The sequence below is a fragment of the Coloeus monedula genome (genome assembly GCF_965178545.1).
Source record: "Coloeus monedula genome assembly, chromosome: 10".
NCBI lineage: Eukaryota > Metazoa > Chordata > Aves > Passeriformes > Corvidae > Coloeus > Coloeus monedula.
In genome coordinates, this window is record NC_138790.1 from 1,373,275 (window position 1) to 1,392,434 (window position 19,160).

Consider the following 19,160-nt stretch of genomic DNA (forward strand, 5'->3'; position numbering starts at 1 on the left):
GCAGAGAAAGCTACAGATACGTAATTTTAGGATGTGCCTGAGCTGCCTCTGAGTGGGATTGCAGGAAGATGTGAGATGGAGCTACATTTTGGGATTTGTTTCTTAATATAAAAGCTGTCAATTTTTTACCCATTCTGTGAGGAGTGGTGGGTGCTGTAGAGGCAGAGCATCCATATATTTAGATTCTGGCTGTCTCTTGTTACGAGCTATAATTAAGGTGAAGTATTTTGCTGAAGAATTGAATTCTCCCTTGATTTGAACCTGCTTCCATCTCAGTGAAAGCAATTAGTTGCTTGAACCACCCTGTCCTTGCTTCATCAGTGACAATTCATCAGTTGCTTCATCGACATTGCTGCTTCTAATTTATCTGATTTTTTGTGGTTAATAGACAAGGCACTCTATATGGGAGTGCTCTGTATGATGGTGGTGAGTAGAGAAGGCTTGAGGATGGAAGGTCTGGCCCTAAGGGGGACTGTGACAGTTACAGAGGACTAGAGGTTATGAAACACTCCCGTGAAGCCCTGGAAGGTCCCAGGGTTAATGCTTCAGCTGATGTGCTTCTGAACATGGCTCTCAGTCAGCCTCTCTGAGCCATGACTTGAATTTACTGCTGTGCTGCTGGTTTTCCCTGGATGGGCAAATCCTGTGCAATACACAGCTGCTGGTTTGAGCTGGAGTATTGGCAAAGTTTGATGTGCTCCTTAGGTGAAGTCTGTTTAACTTTTGGTTGTCCCTTAAGATCAGTTCTGTGATTTAATTCCGAAAATATTTGGGGTTCTGTGCAGTGACCCCTTTGGGGTGCCTTCTCCATCATACTGCAGTGTCCAACATTGTGCTTGAAAACAAGGGCCCAACCCTACTGCTGACACGTTCAGTGTTCTAAACCCCAATATTCTGCTAATCATGACAGTAACTATTTAAAGTGCTGTCACAAGTCATGAAGTGAGTAATTCTGCGTCGTGATACCTCACACAGATTAAGAGGGCTCTTCTGGGGTCTGCAGTGAGCACTGGGGGAGCAGAAGTCCCTTGGGAGGGAGGAAAAAAGAAGCAGTGAGCTCTGAAGCAAAACCTACTGAAAGCTTCATGAGTGGCACAAGTCTGGGAGGAAGATGCTGAGCAGGTTTTGTTTGCCTGGAGAATATTTACATAGAGCTGATCCACTCTTCTTGAAGGAACTTTATCACAGTACTACAGAGAAAACTGTTGGTACTAAATATAGAGCCTTATTCTGGGAGTCTCATGACTTGAGTTCTGCTATCTTAATGGGCTTTCAGCAGTTTTTGTAGGTTTTTTGGTAGAAAATCTGAATAATACTCCTCAAAGGGGTTGTGTAAGAGTAGCAAGGAGAGAAAGATTTAATTTGGTGAGACCTTGCACTCCAAGAGATCAGAGGAATTTTTCAGCTCCTGCTGTTGCTGCAAAGCTTTCAGTGCTTCCATATCTTCACAGAAGATCCCTCTGAGGCTCCAAAAGTTCATCTTGATCTTTTCCATCAAAGTAATATCACTATTGCTGGACAGGTTCTGTAAGATGATTTTTTTTTCCTTCCTAGTGGAGGAAACAACTTAAGTTCCTTAGGCTGCTACTTCACTGTTTACCATTTAGAAAAGTTCTTCTCACAGCCTAAATAATTTTTTCTTGTTGCACTTTGAGTGCATTGTTTTCCTGCTCACCACAGATGTGGAGTATGAATTCCCTCTTTCTTTGCAGAAACCATTTCTGTATTTAATAGAAACGTATCATATCTCATTCTTAGCTTCTCATTTCACTCTGTCCAGACTGAGCCACCTCACTGAGTTACCTTCCCCATCCCTCAGAGCTCACCTGATGACCTGTCTGCCTTTGCTTGTTGTTCTGGGGTGGTTTCTCACATTCCTGACAAGCCTTTCCCAAAAGTGAACTTTCCCAAAGGCTTCATCAAAACTGAGAGAAACAGGAATTTGTGTTCCTGTCAATGGATAGAAGTGCCTTGTTTGTGACAACTGGATATTTATAATTTGTGCTCAGTCCCTGATCCTCTCCATCCCCAATCCTTATCTACAGTGCAGCTGCTCAGCAGTTGTTTCTATATTTATGCAGGTGATTTTTTTTCCATCTGAACAACACTTGACCTTGGGGAATTGGACTGCATTTTTAATCACTTCTTCAGTTTCATTAATTCCTCCCTGCAATAGCTTCCCATTTATGCATGTCTTTTTGTGGCAATAACATAAATTATGGGACTTTTCTTTCCACGTGGCACTAATACTGAGGCTTTGTTGTCAGGTCTTACTGCTTTTTGCAGGTTCCTCACCTGGCAGAGGAAAGGTGACTGTAGCTCAGCTGGCTTTAGAAGTGTCCCTCTTAACTGCTATTTATGAATACTTTTAAAACTTTCAAGTTCAGTATTTCTCACTGCTGGAAGCTCTATTAGAGTCAATTACTGTTATGGAAGACTTGATTTCAGCCTGTTCTCAGGAGGAATATTGTTTTGTGCCTGTTTCTCTGAACAAATAGATCTGGTTTTCTCACATGGCCTCTGCCCAGCTGGCCACTACCACTGTCAGTCTGGGGAGGCTGTTGTTCACTTGCTGCATTAGCTGCCCTTTCAGCAGCTATAATGTCTCTTAGGTAGCACCATTTTCCTTCCTGATGGAATTCCAGAAATTCTCTTTGTCTCAGGAGCTGGGATGCCATCCTTCAGAAGATGAAAGTCTGCAAATGGAGTTTTTTGAACTTTCCCAGCCTCATCAGTGCATATTCTTAACATTACAGTGTTATGTCTCCTCCTAAAGCTACAGACTTGAACCCCAAAGGCAGGACTCACCTGGGAACAGGAGGGGAAGCCACTCAGAAACTCCTTAAGAAAGGAATCTCATGCCTAAACTAGCAATGCTTTTTGCCTTGTCATTGTCTTTTAGTGCCTTCAGTGTCTTTATTTTACTTTATTGTTGATTCCTGGAGTGTTGCTGAAGGCAATAGAAGGTTAAAGGAAATCACTGTAATTGTTATGCGCTCCTACCCATCATGGTTTGCAGAGCACACCGAAAAACACTACAGGCAACAGCGTGGAAGGTGGCTTTGTGTAAGAAACCTCACTTTTGGGTAACAGAAGCTGGTAGTACTTTGATTTGGAGACTGCAATGGTGGTACAAGTGTCTGTTAGTTTTCTTGAGTAGCTGTTAGGAATACTCTTGTGAGAAGAGGAGCTTTCCCTTGGGATATTGCAGGTCTGTGAGTCTGTGCCCGTTTCCAGCTCCCTGTTTTCATTTTTAAGCAGACCCAGAGATCTCTTGGTAGCTCACTGTAGCTGCTGTTCAAAGAGCAGAGGCAGATCTGCTCTTTGAACCTGATCTGAGAGGCTTTGAGCCATGTTCTGGGCACAGCCCTTTTGCCTGGGGAGGAGCAACTTGGGCACCAAAACCTACCCCCAGCTTTGTTTTACCCCTTAATTTGTGTGGGACTCATCTCCCAGCTACAGGCTCTGGGCTGTGGCCACTCAGGAATGGGGTCTGAAATCACCAGGGCTGTCCTGTTGTAAACAGACCCCCTTTCCAGACAGGGCTCCTGTCTGCAATTGCAGCTCACCTTTGTCTGGGGGTTGCACATGTCCCACTTTGGGGCTTTTTCTCTTTTCCTCTGGTCACACTTCTCAGCTCTCAACACTGGTCCTGTCAAATCACAGTCTTGTTCACCTGCCTCTGCAGGGAGGACTTCTCAGAGTCCCAGGTCTGGGCACATTCTGGATAAAATCCTATACAATAAATACATACATTTCATTCCTGGTCTTAGTAAAGTGCCATTGGGACAATTGATTTTAAATTGTGTTGTATTTGGCCTGTTGAGTGTGTAAGAGAGGTACAAAATCACAAAGAAAAGGAAGAAGAATAAAATAAATTGGCCTATACTACTGTGTTACATGTTCAATTCTTTCACAATACTCCAGTCTCCTGTAACTGATATTTCTGGAATGCTGGGGCATCAAATAGGCTCTAGTCATAAATCTCTGTAAATAGCAAGTTTGGAAGGATGTAACAAAGAAGCTTTGCTCCTTACAAAAGAAAAAGGTGACTTGCACTAGGTCAGGTCTGGACATAATGACAGCATGAACAAGAATCTGAATCTATGATTCTGATTTTCTCCTTCCATCCTGTCAGCCACTTACTACTGAAGGTTAGGACACTCACAAGAGGGATGTGTGCCTAGGGCTGGGAAGAGTGGATTCAAGATTTCACAGATGTTTAGAACTTGACAATGAAATGCCCCTCTTACCACCTTATCTATGCAAATATTTAACCAGGCGTTTGCGAATCATTTGCTGTCTCACTTCACTTATTTACTCACCCAGGTAGGAAGCTTTCACGGAGCAGTCCCTCGTACCTCCAAGAGTGTGCTGAGTAGGTTTATTAACAGCCTTACTGCTGCATAATTATGAAATTAACCTTTGAGTCACTCCCATCTCTTCTCTAATTTCCTGCTGTTGTCAGTGGAACACGCCACGGGAAGCATTAAGGATTTGTTTGGGTTTGTGCTTCCCTGTGTGGCTGTTACGGGCCACTGTCACAGGCAGGATCCTGGGATAACTCAGCCTTTGGTCCGAGGCAGCAGAACCATCGTTCCCTGTCAAAGGTTGGCTTAGGACTTTTTCCCAAGTTGCCAAGGCCTACAAATAACCACGTATGCTATTTTTGAATATTGGCATAATATTGGTATTCTCAGTCTTCTGCAATTTTAGTCGTTCACCAGTTTATTAAAAATGAAGGTCACAGGATTGGAGAACTTGTTAAATGATTATTTTAAGACCGGGCTCAAATTAATAGGATGTGCCAACTAGAAATGTTATGCCTAGCAGATGCTGTATAACATTCCTAATAGTTATTAATTGGCTTGGAAATACTTAATTATCTTGTATTTTTCAAATATAGTGAAGAGTTCATTTTTAAAAATACTTTTAGCTTTCTTTTTGCACCCATTGCCATCAGTTTGGCCTGTTACTTCTCCTACTGGTCTAGTTACTTGGTTGCCCATAATTCCTTTCAGAAATCCTGCTGCCTGTCAACTTTTCACTGGCACTCTTGAGATCCCTTAGGAACTTTGGGGTTTTAGTATCTTACACCCTTGTCGTATATAGTACATTTCCACCCCCCCCACCCCCCCCGTATTCTCACATTAATACTGAGCCAAATTGTATCTGGCATCTGATACTTGAGTTCTCTGCTTTTACCAATGATTTTGTCTGAGCCTGACGGGGGAGAATATTTTCTCTTTCTAATATTGAGCAACTTAGTTACTGATCAAAAGAGCTGTGTAATGTGTACTATGAAAGTACTTACCCGGTTGCAACGCAACATAATCATGTAGCAGCCATCAATTTTAGGACAGTGTGGGTTGTATTTTTGTTTCACAGTGAGTTAAGATGTTGCCTTGTACTAAATTCAGGACATTTGTGTTTAAAAATTTTAACCTCAGCAGTTGAGGCATAGATGAAATTGAGTGTTGGGATACTGAACCAAGCCACCATGGACAAGAAAATCTGAAATGGTATGCACAAGCTCTTTTCTTCTTCTGGAAACTTGCTGGGGTTTTGTTCACACTTATTTTCTCTGCTGTTTTTTTGGGGGTTGTTGTTTTTGGTTTTTTTTTAATGTTGCTGCAATTAACCCTTGGAAGCCTCTGAAAATTATTTTCCTTTCTATTTTTATTCTGACTTTTCTTATTCTATATCGATATTTCTCCTTTTCTTCCTCTTCTTACATGTGCTACTGTGCTCTCCCTTCTAGTTCCTGAATTGATCCCTTTAGGGTAAGAGAGTAAATTAACATATTTATCTGTTTTGAAAATGCCAGGGAAATCTGGAAGCTGTTTCCATCCCATGGTGGTGTAAAGCTGAGTGCTGGGCTCTGGAGGGGAAGGGAAGGCAAGGCAGGGAGTCAAAGCAGGTGCAGCTGGGATTTGAAATGGGGACGCAAAGTGATCCCTTTGGTATCTCTCTCCATCCCTCCACTCCTGCTTCCCCTTGGGTACAGGAGTGCTCAGGCTGCAGCAGTGGCGTTGTCTGGGCAGAAATCTTGTGCTTTGGTGACTTTTAGCTCTTAAAGAAGAGATATCTCTAAAGCAAAACTAAATTTGTGGTTTCTTTGATCTTGAAAGTGGGTAATAAGAAATTTGCATTCCTTTTCATTTTCCCTGGCCAGATTTATAAATCTCAATTCAGAAACCGCAGTCCGCAATCCAAGCCCTCCTCCTCCCTCTGCAGAAGCTGGTATCAGTGGTGCTGGCTCACGTGAGAGCAAGTGGGCACAAAATCCTTGGTTTTTCAGCCCAGATCTGTGGTGGTGTTACATCCAGTCCTGGTTTATTTTGGGACGTTACCCACTTTCCATAAGGAAAAGTGGGATTGTCTCAGACATTCTTTTCAGATGTGCCTTACCAGAGTAAGTTTTGGGACACCCTGTTCTGACGTAATTGCTTCCTACTGGCTAGGAAAAGGTGTGGTGAAAATATGGCAGTTCTGTCTCTTAATAATTTTGAGGCTGGAAATTGTTCAGAAGGAGTTTGAGGCCAAATTGGTGAATTCTAGTCAACCCTGAGACGGTGTAATTGCAGAGCCTGCAGCCCAGGTTATCCTTCAAACCTTGACCTTCATTCCTTGTCATGCTCATCCCTCCATTCCTTCCCTCTTGTTTCAAAGATACAGAAAGAAGGCAGAACTCGTGCTCTTTCCCTGTCCATATCCAAGTGAGTCACCGCTGCTCACGGCGGCGGTCGCCAGGACTCTGCCAAGGGTTTGGGTGTCCTTGCCTCTGGGCTGCACAGTAAAGCGTATTCCATTGCCTTGGGATTGGAACTGCCGTGCGAATGGGGGGGGAGGGCTGGGATCCGTGGGTGCTGTGCCCACCGTTCCTTACGCAGCCCCGGGTGTGAAACTCTGCCTGCTCTGATCTTTGTTCTGGATGTTCCTGAGGTTGTGAGCTTGTCCGCCCGCTGCCGGCAATGTTTGACTGGAGCTGAATGTGGGATTTTGTTAATGCTCCTATTTTTATTTTACTGGTGCTTTTGCATCGCTAATCAAGCACAAGCCTCCTATTGTTCCCCCTGCTTCTTCCTCCCGGTGCATGCTTATATTTAGTTATTTTAATAATCATACGCAGGGTTTGTAATCCCGCAAGAAGCCGGGGCGGTGATGAACTCCTTTTCTGCTTGCCGAACGCGTTCTGTTCCCGTGGCAGATGGCTGTTACTTGATCCGCCGCTGTTCCGGAGCGGCGGGGCCCGGGGCCGCGGAGATGCGCTCCCGGCGCGGTGCCGCTCCCGGGGGCTGCCGGAGCGGGCGGGGACTGGCGGCCCCGCTGCCGGTGCGCAGCCCCCGCCGGGCTCCATCCAGCCCGATTTCCATCCATTCATGAATCCGTGACGTCAGCACGCTCGGTGCTTCTTTGCAGCAGGCTGCAGGATTGTGTGGGTGGAATTTCCTTTTATTTTGCAACACTTCCTTTTTTTTTTTTTTTTTTTTTTTTTTTTTTTTTTTTTTTTTGCCTTCCATCTTTTTAAAACAAGAAAATGGAGCATCACATAGGAAATCTTCATCCTTGTGAGTATTTGGGGGGAAATGTGTTTCTGTGAGGGGGGTGTGTATTTGTGTGTGGTGTTCCATGGTCAGCGTTCCCCTTTCGCCATTTATTTCGGAAGGACAGATGGATGTTGCATTTGTGATGGGAAAGGGCTGAAAAAATGATGCTGAGAAAGGGAAGAGGAGACATGAAACCTTAATTTATCCATCACTGCACATGAATCTGAGAACTGGCCTGGCCTTTGCCTGTCGGTGTGGTGTGCTGGACATTTTTCACTTGCAATTTTGCACGTTATCTTCTCGTGCCCCCCTTTTAAAGGGGAAGGGAATGGCAATGGAGAATAAATATAAGTGGAATATACAGGCAATGACATAAGAATTATTAGATAGTGTAAAGAGGCAGAGTTGTAATTTTTGCCTTTAGGAATTGTATTTTTTTTTCCCCCTTGTGGGCTAATCAAACAATTCCTCCTGTGTGTTACAGTGATAAATAATTTAATTTTATTTCTGAGATGAAGGAGGTGCGTTTTTCTTTCAATCAGCCGGGTAGGAATTTGCTCCTGTGTTATTGAAAATAGCAGTTTGAGCTGTCTCTGATGTGCTGAGCACAATTTTCACCCCTCATTTTCCTAATAAATGAGGGAGCTGGGAGTACCTTTGCAGTTAACGATACTGTTCACTGGGGCAAGATTTGTCATATTCCTGCTCACCTGAATGGGCATGATGTCATGTTTTCTCCCAATGAAAAGAAGAGCTGCTCTTTATTTTTGTTTTGGGGGGTGGTTTAGGTGCTGCAGTAGCTTAATCATATCAAACCACATGTCTCCCTTAAGTAAATGAAAAATGGGATATTTTAAGTAGATCTGGAGAAGGATGACATCAGGCCCATGTGTTTGCATATACTGATTTTAGCAGTAAGCAATCTGTTCAGTAGAAGTCAGAAGAAGATGAAGGAATGTATTTGGATCAATAATTTTGAGGGAGAAAATACGAAAATGTTTGAAAGGAGAGAGATGCAGTTGGTCTGGCTGGGAAATGTGGGCACTTTCCACAGCACCTGCTGTGTGGGTAGCCACAGACACCTTGGGATACCCTAGAATGGGGAGGGTAGAGTTGTCATGGGTTTAAAAGTTTTTGTCACTATCCTTTTTGTTGTGCTCCTGGATGTATACGGGTTTTGTTTCTAGAGAGAGGCAGCCCTTTGAACCTCTGTCTGTGACAGCCTTCCGCTGAGAAACACAAATAAATCCGGATTTTGATGTAGTGGGGGTTTTGTTTGTTTGTTTTGCTCTAACACCAGTTTTGTTTCCTGTCTTTGGGGCCTCCAGTCTGAGTCTTTGATCTAGAATGGTCCTGTCATTCAGATTTGTCTTTGTCCCCTGCTGCCTGATAGTTAAATTTATAGCTGGCATTCATTTTGACCCCTGTGCCTGGAATTAGCAAGTAACTTCTAGCACAGAATATATGGTAGGGACTCCCACTGTTCCTCAGCTATAGGTGAACTTGGATTTAATAATGTTTGGGGTTTTTTTGGTTGCATTTTTAACCTCCTTCTTTTGTCTCCTATTGTAAAGACTAGGTAAGTGGCTTATCTCCAGTGGATCAGAAAATTGGGTAATGATTTATTTGAAAGTCTCTGCGTGGGTAAGACCTTTCACCATTAGGAGTTATTTAAACATGGGTCTGCTCTAAACAGTGGCAGGATAAGAGAAGCTTTAAGTATCTCTTGTTTTCTTAGGACTATTTTTGTAGCAAATATGAGATGGTGGCTGATCAGGCTGGAGCTGTTCCCACCTGGTACCTGTTCCAGGCTGTCTGCAGTTGAGATGTGGGGAGTGGATTTTCAAGAGTAGGGCTTCTCAAAATGGCAGAGTTATTAAATAAAGCTTTTTTTTTTCTGAATACAATACAATAAAATAAAAGAAATCTGGCATGGCTTGTGTGAACAGATTTTAAATCAGTGCAGGTTGCCCTTCAGTTCTGGTCCTTGGGGCCAGGGCAGGCAGGGGATGGTGCACTGAGCCCTTTAGCCAAGCTCTCACCTGAGATCCCTGTGGAGGAACACAGCAGCAGGTTCACTGCTTGTACAACTTCCAGTGAGTTCTCAGCCATAACTGAATCCAAATGAGTCAACTGAGGCAAATGTTACCTCTGAGGCTCTCAGGAGTTTGGCACTTCACCAAGCCCTGTCCAGCTTATGGGACTTTGTTTTTTATCCCTCCTTGGCAAAAACATCCCGTGCAGGGGCTTAGGCTTTTGTAGGCTCCTGTTTTGTGACATTGCAGCAAATCACTCTCATCTCCTGGGGAGTAGGGGGGGGGGGGGGTAAATATTTCGCCCAAAACACAGGCTACTTAGGGCTGAATAGCAAGTTGGCAGCTTTGGCTGGGCCAGGAGCAGCAGCTCTGTGTGTAGTTACTCCCACCCCTATAAATACTCAGTGTATGCTTTAACCTCTGTGCTCTCTCCCTGCTACAACTTCAGCTGAGGAGTTGGTGGTTGGAGGGGGTTCAAGGCTTTGTCAACAGTTGGGTGTAGGTGAGGAGGAAGAGCAGATTTGTGTAAAGTCTGTGGTTTATAACCCTCTGGTGAAGCTGTGATTGTTGGTGCTGTTCCCTCTGGAGCCATTGTTCCTTCTGGAGCTGTTGGTAACGTAGCACCGAGGTGCTGTGAGGGAAGGAAGGAGAAAGTCCAGGCAGGGGTGAGAGGCTGGACTTCCTCAGTGTGGTGGGCTGGAGGAATGGAAGTCTCTGTGCAGACGTTCTATTCGTTCCAGGGATGCTTGTCCCTTCCAGTCCCCCATCTCTGTTACCTTCTGGAGGACACCAAAATCAGTAGTGCAGCTGTACAGCTGTTACTCTCCTGTTGAAACACAGGGAGTCCAGCCTCACCCTCCTTCTGTGCCTGAGGAGATCCTCAGGTGTTGGGCCACCAGCTGCAGCCCAGGGGTGATCCAGCTGGGGTGTGCTGAGTGCTGGTCTCTGCAGGGTTGGATGGCACGAGCCGTGCCAGGCCTCAGGAGCTCCTCTGGGATGCAGCCCCAGGACTGTTGTTTGTGTGTTAGCAGCACGTAAAGCTGTAGTGGAGCAGGCTCACACCTCTAACCCTGCGCTGTCGCTAATACAGGCTTACGAGAGGCTCCTGAGCGGGGCATTGTGCTGCCTCTGTCGAGGAGTAATCCTCTTTGCTCGTGTATGGTGCTTGCTAAATACAACTTAGTACTGCTGTCATTTCCCATCCGAGATCTGCCAGCTGGATTTCGAGTGTCCTTCCCCTTCCCAGCAGGTGCACCCAGGCTGGGACCTGGTGTGGGGTGACAGGGGCCGGAGCACTGCACCTACCCCAGGAATTGTTGTACTTCCACGGAGAGCTGTTGAGTTACTTTAATACTGGGTGTGAAGCACATAAGCTCTTAGTGCTGAGAAGTTTGTGTGAGTAGCTTTTACATGTCGAATGTGCTTTGCAAATGTTGAATAATTCATATCTACTATAAAAATAAAAACAAGCGTAGGAGTGAGTGAGTGAGTTTACCTGAGACCAGTCTGACACCTCACGTGAATTCAAGTGAGACTTTGATTCATTCACTGCATTCCTGAAAGCAGCACCGTGATATTGATCTTCATCCTCAAAGGTCTTTCAGATATTAATTAATTTTAATGCTACTCTTTGGAGGAAAATAGGGTGTTTCAGTTCTGTGAGGGGGGGAACTTCCAAGATATCATTTGTTGGTAGGACTGGAACATTTAGTGCCTTCATGTGGCAGTGTCAGCGAGGCTGTAAGGCCTCTGTGAACTAAACTGGAAATTTTTCTGGTGTTTGTTGTAAAATATTTCAGTTTGAATCCTTAAATCTGTTGTTATTACTTAGTAATTGTAATATAACAACATGTAGTAATTATATAGTAATAACATACAGTAATTATATCATAATATAACAACATAGGGATTGATAATACCATGGGAATTGTCAATGAGGTAAAAGTGCAAACTGGGAAGGATGAAGAGAAAAGAACAGAGCCTGAAGCCTGTGACTTGGTTTGAAAAGTTGTTTCCTGCTATGGAGACAGCTGGAAAGGAGAAAGAGAAGTGTAACTTAAGGTCATTTCTACATTTTAATCTGAGACAGATTTCAGTAGCAATTCTGTAGTATAAAAGACTGATCAGCATTTAGTCTGTCTTTATCCCAGCTGAATGTTTTCCAATAGATTGATGGGCCTGTGGAGGAGGGTGTCAATGGTGAGTGAGATGCCAGAACATGGTGTGTGGAGCTGCTGGTGTTCCCTGTGTGCACGTAGCTCACGACGTGCAGCAGCCATGGGGAGGGGAGCAAGCAGCAAATGGGCGACTTAGTGACGCTGATTTTTGTGAAGGAACTGCGTGGTCCTTGCTTTGTTCCCCTGCTCCCCAGAGGCGGGTGGCTCCTGGGTTCCCCTTCTCCCGAAGCACCTGGGCTCAGAGCAGGGCTGCTCTCCAGCAGGAACGTGCAGTCTCCGGTCCCTGCAGCCAATACGAGAGTCATTATGCAACACCACTTATTTCCTATGGCATCAGATTATGCAATTTCTGAGCAGAAGAATGCAAAGCCCTGGAAGAACACAGTAGCATTTTAGCAGATCCAAAAATACCTTCTGCAGGGTAGAGGCAGCATTTCTGTGTGTAGTGCTGAAAATACGCCGTTACGTAAGGTGCTTATTTCCCAGCCGGCGCTTGGCAGGGCTGCCAGGTGAAGCAGGACGTGCTCTCCCTGCCACTGGAGAGAGGTCTCCCTGCACCACAGGAGGCTGGATGGGCTCTTTGTCTCTCTTCTTCACCAAGATGAATTTTTATTGCCTTTTTTTTTTTTTTTTGTTCCTTTTGATAAAATAAAAGAAGTGGGTGCTTGATTTCTGTTTCCAAATCTAGCACTGCTTCACCATCCCCCCCCCCCCCCCCCCCAATTTTGTGACCTTATGCTGAAGGAGGTTCTGGTGAAACATTTGTCTCATGGTGTTGGAGGTAGAAATTCATTCCTGTGCTGAGAGCCAGGGCAGATGCACACATTGCGTGTGGGGATAAGAGTCACCAGTTCTTTTAAGGTGAAGTCTGCCTTGGAAATCTATTAAATATCTTTGTAGGAGACAAGAGCATGCTAGGAAAGGGGATCTGGTTGATACAATCTGTTGGGATTTTGGCAGGAATACTTACCAGAGACTCTTAAAGAGACTAAGCAGCTATTAAATCACAGAGGCACCAGGCTGGCAGACAGATCACTGGTTAAATGATATGGAATAAGAGTAGGGATAAAAGGATGGTAATGCTGAAGCATTTTTCTCTGCTTTGGAGATGGCATTACTCATACTCTTCCCACCTTTTCTTCCCTTATCCAGATAGTTTAGGAATATTCTGTTTAGGCTGTGAAGACTGCACAAGGAAGGTGTTGAGGGTGATAACTATGGAGGCCACCTGCAGGGAGTACTGGAAGGCTCTAGTGAACTTGGGTGATAAAATATCAGTTCAATTTAGTGTTGATTAAGAACAATTCAGTTTTAACATCCTGTTGGAATTAGGCTTTTCCTGCTCAAGAATGAGATCTTAGGTTGTAAGAGACCCATGGAAGTTAGCTCAGGATCCTGAAGAACCAAAATGATCATTGTGCCTTTGTGCATTTCTGTGGCATTCTGTCCTTTTTGGGAATCCTGGCTGTGGTCTGACTTCCTCAGCTACCCAGAAAAGCTGCCCTATCCCTGGAAGTGTTCAAGGGCAGGTTGGATGGGGCTTGGAGCAAACTGGGTTAGTGGAAGGTGTCCCTGCCCATGAATCTTAAGGTTTTTCCTACCCAAACTATCCTGTGATTCTATGTTCTATAACTCTAAGGTGATCAAAGACTCAGAGCAGGTTTCATATGGTGAGTGAGAAGGTCAAATCAGAATTGTTAGACTTGAGAAAAGATGTTGGAGTGGAGGGTGGGATAGTTTTTAAACTCACAGCTGGAATTAAGGTGATAATAGGTTCAGGTGTCGCTGCAGCAGTGAACAACTGGCTGTTCGAAGAAAGAAAGGAGTTAAAGATGTGCAGAGTGAAGAGCAGCTGGTGTTACCTTCTACAGCAGAGTTAAGCTACAAAGCTCCCTGCCACAGCAGAGTGTTTGCCAAAGTGTTCTGGTTAAAACCATTCCTTGGCACATTTGCACAGGACCAGTGCGTGGTGTGCTGTGAGCTGCTGGCGCTGCTGGGGGAGCTCTGGCTGCCTGTGCACCCTTCCCTTGGCGCTGCAGCAGGAAAGGGGATGGATGAACCTCCTGAGCTGGTGTGGCTTCACCCCATTGCTGCAGCCTAGGGGCCACTTCTTTCTCCTCAGCCAGGCTTACTTGGGATGTGCAAGGTACCAAGCAAACCTGCAGCTGGCTTTGCACAGAGCCAGAATTTAGCCTTTATGGGTATTTCTTGGCTGGTACACGGTGCTATTTTTGTCATTGTCAGAAAGGGTTCAGGCCACAGAGCTAGACAGTGTTCTCTTTCTCACTGGTACAGCCACAGACAAAAGGATATCACAACTAAAATCACTGTTCCAAAAATGATGCATCCCTTTTTGGGGATAGATGGAATATACTGAATAAAGACTAAATTAAATCATCATGAAGTCAAGCTTTGTTGTGGTAACACAGACTGCATACAACATAGTTACATGTCTGTGCTCTCATGTGCTTAATGCCCATGGCTATGTTAAAATATTCTCTTAACATTTTAAAATGAGGATGAGGATGATAGTTGTGAGCCCTAAGCAGTTGCTACCACATCATTCAGGTGAGGATTACGGTGTCTCCAAAAGAAAGTCTCCTTATGTTGAGATGGCATCCAAGTATTTATTGGAGAGAGGAAGTAAAAGTATGTGTTCCAGTCAGGATTCTGCAGGAGGCGCAGTGTAGTGTAGTGTTTGTCTGACAACCTGAAGGAGCAGTGTACAGCACAAAAAAGCCAGTGTTACAAGAGTTCACTTTCCCAGGTAAACGTGCTGTTTGTTGTGGAAAAATGTTTATATGCAGAAATATAAACAGAGCTGTTGCAGGGATGGAAAATCTCATCTGGGTCAGATGAAGAATTTTCAACTGCTTCATGAGAAATTTATTGTGTTTTGGCAATATAATTGCAATATTTAAAGATAAGGCTGGGTTGTGGCTGGGCATTCATGTGGTATGAGATGGGAAGAGATGTGCTTCCTTGAAGGAGCAGTGTGTCTTGAGAAGGAGATTGATGCCTTGAAAACACCCAAGCTTTTGCCTTGGGCTACTCCATACTTGGCTTAAAGGTTTGCCCATCTCCTGGGCTGGGTTATACCAAGTTAATGTGGGTAAGCTTCATAGTGTGGTTTCTATTTTTACAGCCTAACGAAACAGATAATGTAACTTATAAAAATGTAATGTAATTAATTAATGTAATAATGTAACTTAAAAAAAAATTCAACCCTCCTGAAACAAGGAGTTTGCCTTTTGGTGATGTGTAACTCATTCCCTATAAATATATCTGCTTTTACTTTTTGTTTACAAAGCAGCCATGCAAAACACAAGCCTGTGTTCCGAGTAATGTAAAAAGTGTGGCAGAAGAGGAGTATCTTATCCACTCATGTAATATTTTCCTCATCTGGAGACCAGGAAAAGAAAGTGATGAAATCCTGCATAGTAAAACCACATGGTTCAAACCCCGAAGGTCAGAAGTGACAACCAAAGCTCTGGGACTTGCCATTTCAGCAGCTCTCACTCGTTCCTGTGCTGAAGTTGTACACAGATGGGAGAGGACTGTGCATCAACCTGTTGTAAAAATTCCCTGTAGAGTTTGAGAGAGAGTCCCAAGGGGCAGGAGAACGTGATGGCTGTGCTCTATAGACAGGCTTTTAGTGGTTTTGTTAGATTTTAGAACATTTTTAAAGCACTGTCACCAGCCACTAGTTGAGATGATACACGCATAAATTCCAGTTGTGTTATCAGTGAGGGAATGTGTAGTTACCTTGTTGTGCCCACTGTAGCCAGGAGGAAATGACACTGAGTACCAGGAAAAAGCAAGGAGACTCCAGGGCTTGGCTGTAAGTAGGGATCTGGACAGGAATCTCCTCTGTCCGTGGTAGTTCCATGTACCAGGGGGATAATTTCTGCCAGCAGCTCTGTTTCAGCCCCTAAACATGGATCAGACAGTTGCTTTTATTCCCTCTGCATGTTGGAAGTGCAAGCAGAGATTATGCTTCCCTGGCTAAGACAGAAATGGCGTTCAAGGAGGCGACCTTAGTGTTCCTGGAGTTTTGGGCTGTTGGGAGATTGAGTGGTGGCCTCTGTGCTTACACCACCTTTCCAGCACACGGACTTTTGGTTTGGTTTGTGTGCTGTGTCTGGAATGCTGTGTCTGATTTGCCACTCAATTTTTAGCACAGCTCTTTAAAGGAGAAACTTTAAAGGAGGAACTTCAGTAATGGTCCACGCAAGGCATTGGGTTAACTCAGCTGTGTCTGCAGACCTGACCATTGTGTTGACACTCTTGTAAATATTGAACTTGTATAGGCAGCCACGTGCTTTGGTGGCTCCGGGGGAGTGTGAGGACACTTCCTGGATGGCTGTTTCCAGGGACAGACACAATATCAGGCAAGGTGAGAGCGTGCCTTGGTAACTGATGCACCCACTTGGTGATTCAGGTAAACTCTCACTTTTGTATAGTTTTAAACTGCATTTTGGGCTCTCTGACATGTTGAGGTGCAGCCTCACTCTTCCCAGAAGAGGTGCATTTCATGCTCCTTTCGTCTGGGGGTGGTAGGATTTTGCCTGGAAAAAAATACTTTGCATGGAAATGGAGTCATTTACAAGAAGTTGTGATTGTACAAAATTACACCGAGCCTCGAATCCCCTTCCAGACAGAAGAGAAATTTGTTAGTGCAGAGTGCATGAACTCATCAAAACAGTTCAAATCCGAGGGTCTGCCTTCAAGTCTGTGTGTGCAGCAGCACTTGGTGAAATCTCAGTCTCTTAAATATGCACAGTCCTCCCACACATGGAGCTTCCAGCTTTTGACTGGGAGGCTGCTGCAGCAGGAGCATCACTAGGGTAGAAATAGCACAGCCCTTGGCTACGCCTTTCCCTGGAAAAGCTAAAGATGCACATGCAGATCATAGACATGGGATCCCAGGCTGGTTTGGGTTGGAAGGGACTTTAAAAATCACCCAGTGCCACCCCTGCCACGGGCAGGGATACCTTTCACTGTCCCAGGATGCTCCAAGCCCCGTCCAACCTGGCCTTGGACACTGCCAGGGATCCAGGGGCAGCCCCAGCTTCCCTGGGCACCCTGTGCCAGGGCCTGCCCACCCTCACAGGGAACAATTTCTTCCTAATATCTAACCTAAACCTGCCCTCCTTCAGCTGAAGGCTATTCCACCTTGTCCTGTCACTACGTGCCCTTATGAATACATCCTGAATGGCAGTCTGGATATAATGAAACTTAAAATTTTCAAGAAAATGTTTTTCTTTGCCTTTTATTGGGAAGAGTTCGACATGAAAAATCTCAGCCTTTTGGTACTAAGGTTAAAAAAATAGTGGAGGCATGACAATAAAACTTGGGAAATGCTCTTATTCCCTTGTTTGAAGAGATGGTGAGGTCTAAACCAACCTAATTTCATTGGATTAAGTCACATTTTGCTAAGGCAAGAGGTTGCACATTACAGAATTTACTGCAATAGAAGAGAATTTAAAAAATTCATTTCCCCAGCAAGTCAACACTGATGTGGTGTGGCAGAAACCACCTTCTCCCCCTCCCAGGGTTTCTGCACCACTTTGCTTCAAGCTGGCTTGATAGGAAGCTGTTTTAAAAGAAGTGCTGCTGTTTCATGCTCTCCAAACAATGAGTTTGCTACACCTCTGAAAATCAGGCTGCTTATGTAAGGCCCTAAATAAGGCTGTATCAGGCCCGTTTGAGAATAATTCCATAACTTTTGTATGCCTCCTCTCCCCATGAAGCACATACAAGGGCATGTAAAGTGGCAGGACACTGTGCCTAAAGGCTTTTTTTATTTGGAACATCTCAGTGTTGGAGAAGGCAATTTGATCTGGGAAAACAGACCTGACATCTCTGAGTCTGGGGCTTTGTTCTTGGCTGAGCTGTGTAGTGAAAAGCTGTTCATTCCCTGTTAAACCTCCACAATCAAACATTCCAGAGACAGAAAACTGCATAGAAATGTAAAAGCAAAACCTTACACTGTAGTAGTGTACTTTTGAGAGTCACATAGCAGCAAAGTTATTTTATCCTCCAAGTCTGATTTAATCCTTAATGCACTTCCCAAGGCTTCAATTTGAGATATTTTGGGACACTGTTGCCTCAAACTCTGGCCTTTACATTTGGGTTTCTTGCAGGACACCTGGCTGATGTGTTATTTGCATTGCTTAATACTCTGTGTTACAAAACCCAGATTTCTCTGTAGGAGCAGTGGTTGCATTTTGCTCTTGTTTAAACAATCACTTGTCACTCCCTGACTTTGGGTAATGAGCAGGGGCTGTGCCCAGGAACGCTGAGTTGGGCTTGGCCGGGTGTTTTTATGAAATTCTGTTCAGGTCTGAAGCATTTTCTTATCAATAACAAAATCTGCGATAACATAACAACTGCTGCTAGTAGTAATTGTACTATGAGGTCACACTGCAGCTTCCCACCCTGGGGAATTGGTCCCTGTAATGCTGGTCACTGGCAGGTCGGGAATAACCAACTTTCCAGCTTTTGTGAGTCAGATTCAGCTCCTGCACTGGTTTGGGCTGTGCTGCAACCTCTGCCTCACTTGCTGTTTTGCTTTCTTTTAAAGAACAAATTTTACAACGTAAATAAAGCTTTTATGGAAAGCCCATGTGATCAGGCAGGATACAGGAAGGTAATCCAGGTTCCTGGCTGTTCCTGTTTGCTGCTGGAGAGGGCCTGAAGCCCAGGGCAGGAGTTTTTCATCCTGCAGGCTGAAGGGCTTATCTCTCCTCTCTGCAGTGACCTCATCCTGAGGAGTTACAGCACTGAGCTGTTCCCTTGCCGTTGGCTGTGTCCTACCTGGCCACCTCTTTCTCCCTTCCAGTGGCTGTTTGCAGAGCCCAGAAATTTGCACCCACTGTAATTGATCTAACTTTTTAACAAAATACTTTCTATTAAGGCTGGTTTTTTTACCCCCTTCTCAGCTTCTTGTGGAATTTAAAACTGGACTTTGTTCCATGTTGCAGGCTGAGCCTGTTGCGTTAGAGCCTCTTGTTTCAGAAGGGACTATCCCAAAAAACTGTTTTTGCAGTGGGTAGCTCTGGCAGCACGACCCCCAGCCATCAGCCTGGCTCTGTGGGAAGGTAGCACCACCACGGGTTGTGGAAAAAGAAGGGCACTTCTTAAAAGGGATCCCAGCTCTTGTTTAATGTGCACCCTCCCCAAAGCTCATGCAGGGAAGAGGTGGAGAGCAGTGGTGGGAGATCAGCAAGGAGGGTCTGCTCTTCTGTGAAGCTCTCAGAGTTTTACTTGCTTATGACATGTGTGTGGTTAGAGAATTGAACATATCTTGCCACAATGGACATGGAGGGTCAATCAAAGGCCCAGGATGGTCATAACTAGGTTGGGCTCTGCGGGAGCAGCTACAAACCATCCCT

General features: G+C 44.7%; 1 protein-coding gene across 2 annotated transcripts in view; it reads left to right on the top strand.

Annotated features, from left to right (window-relative positions):
- Positions 1 to 19,160, top strand: part of MAP3K13 (mitogen-activated protein kinase kinase kinase 13) — a 68,467-nt gene that overhangs the window by 27,244 nt on the left and 22,063 nt on the right. The window lies entirely within an intron of this gene.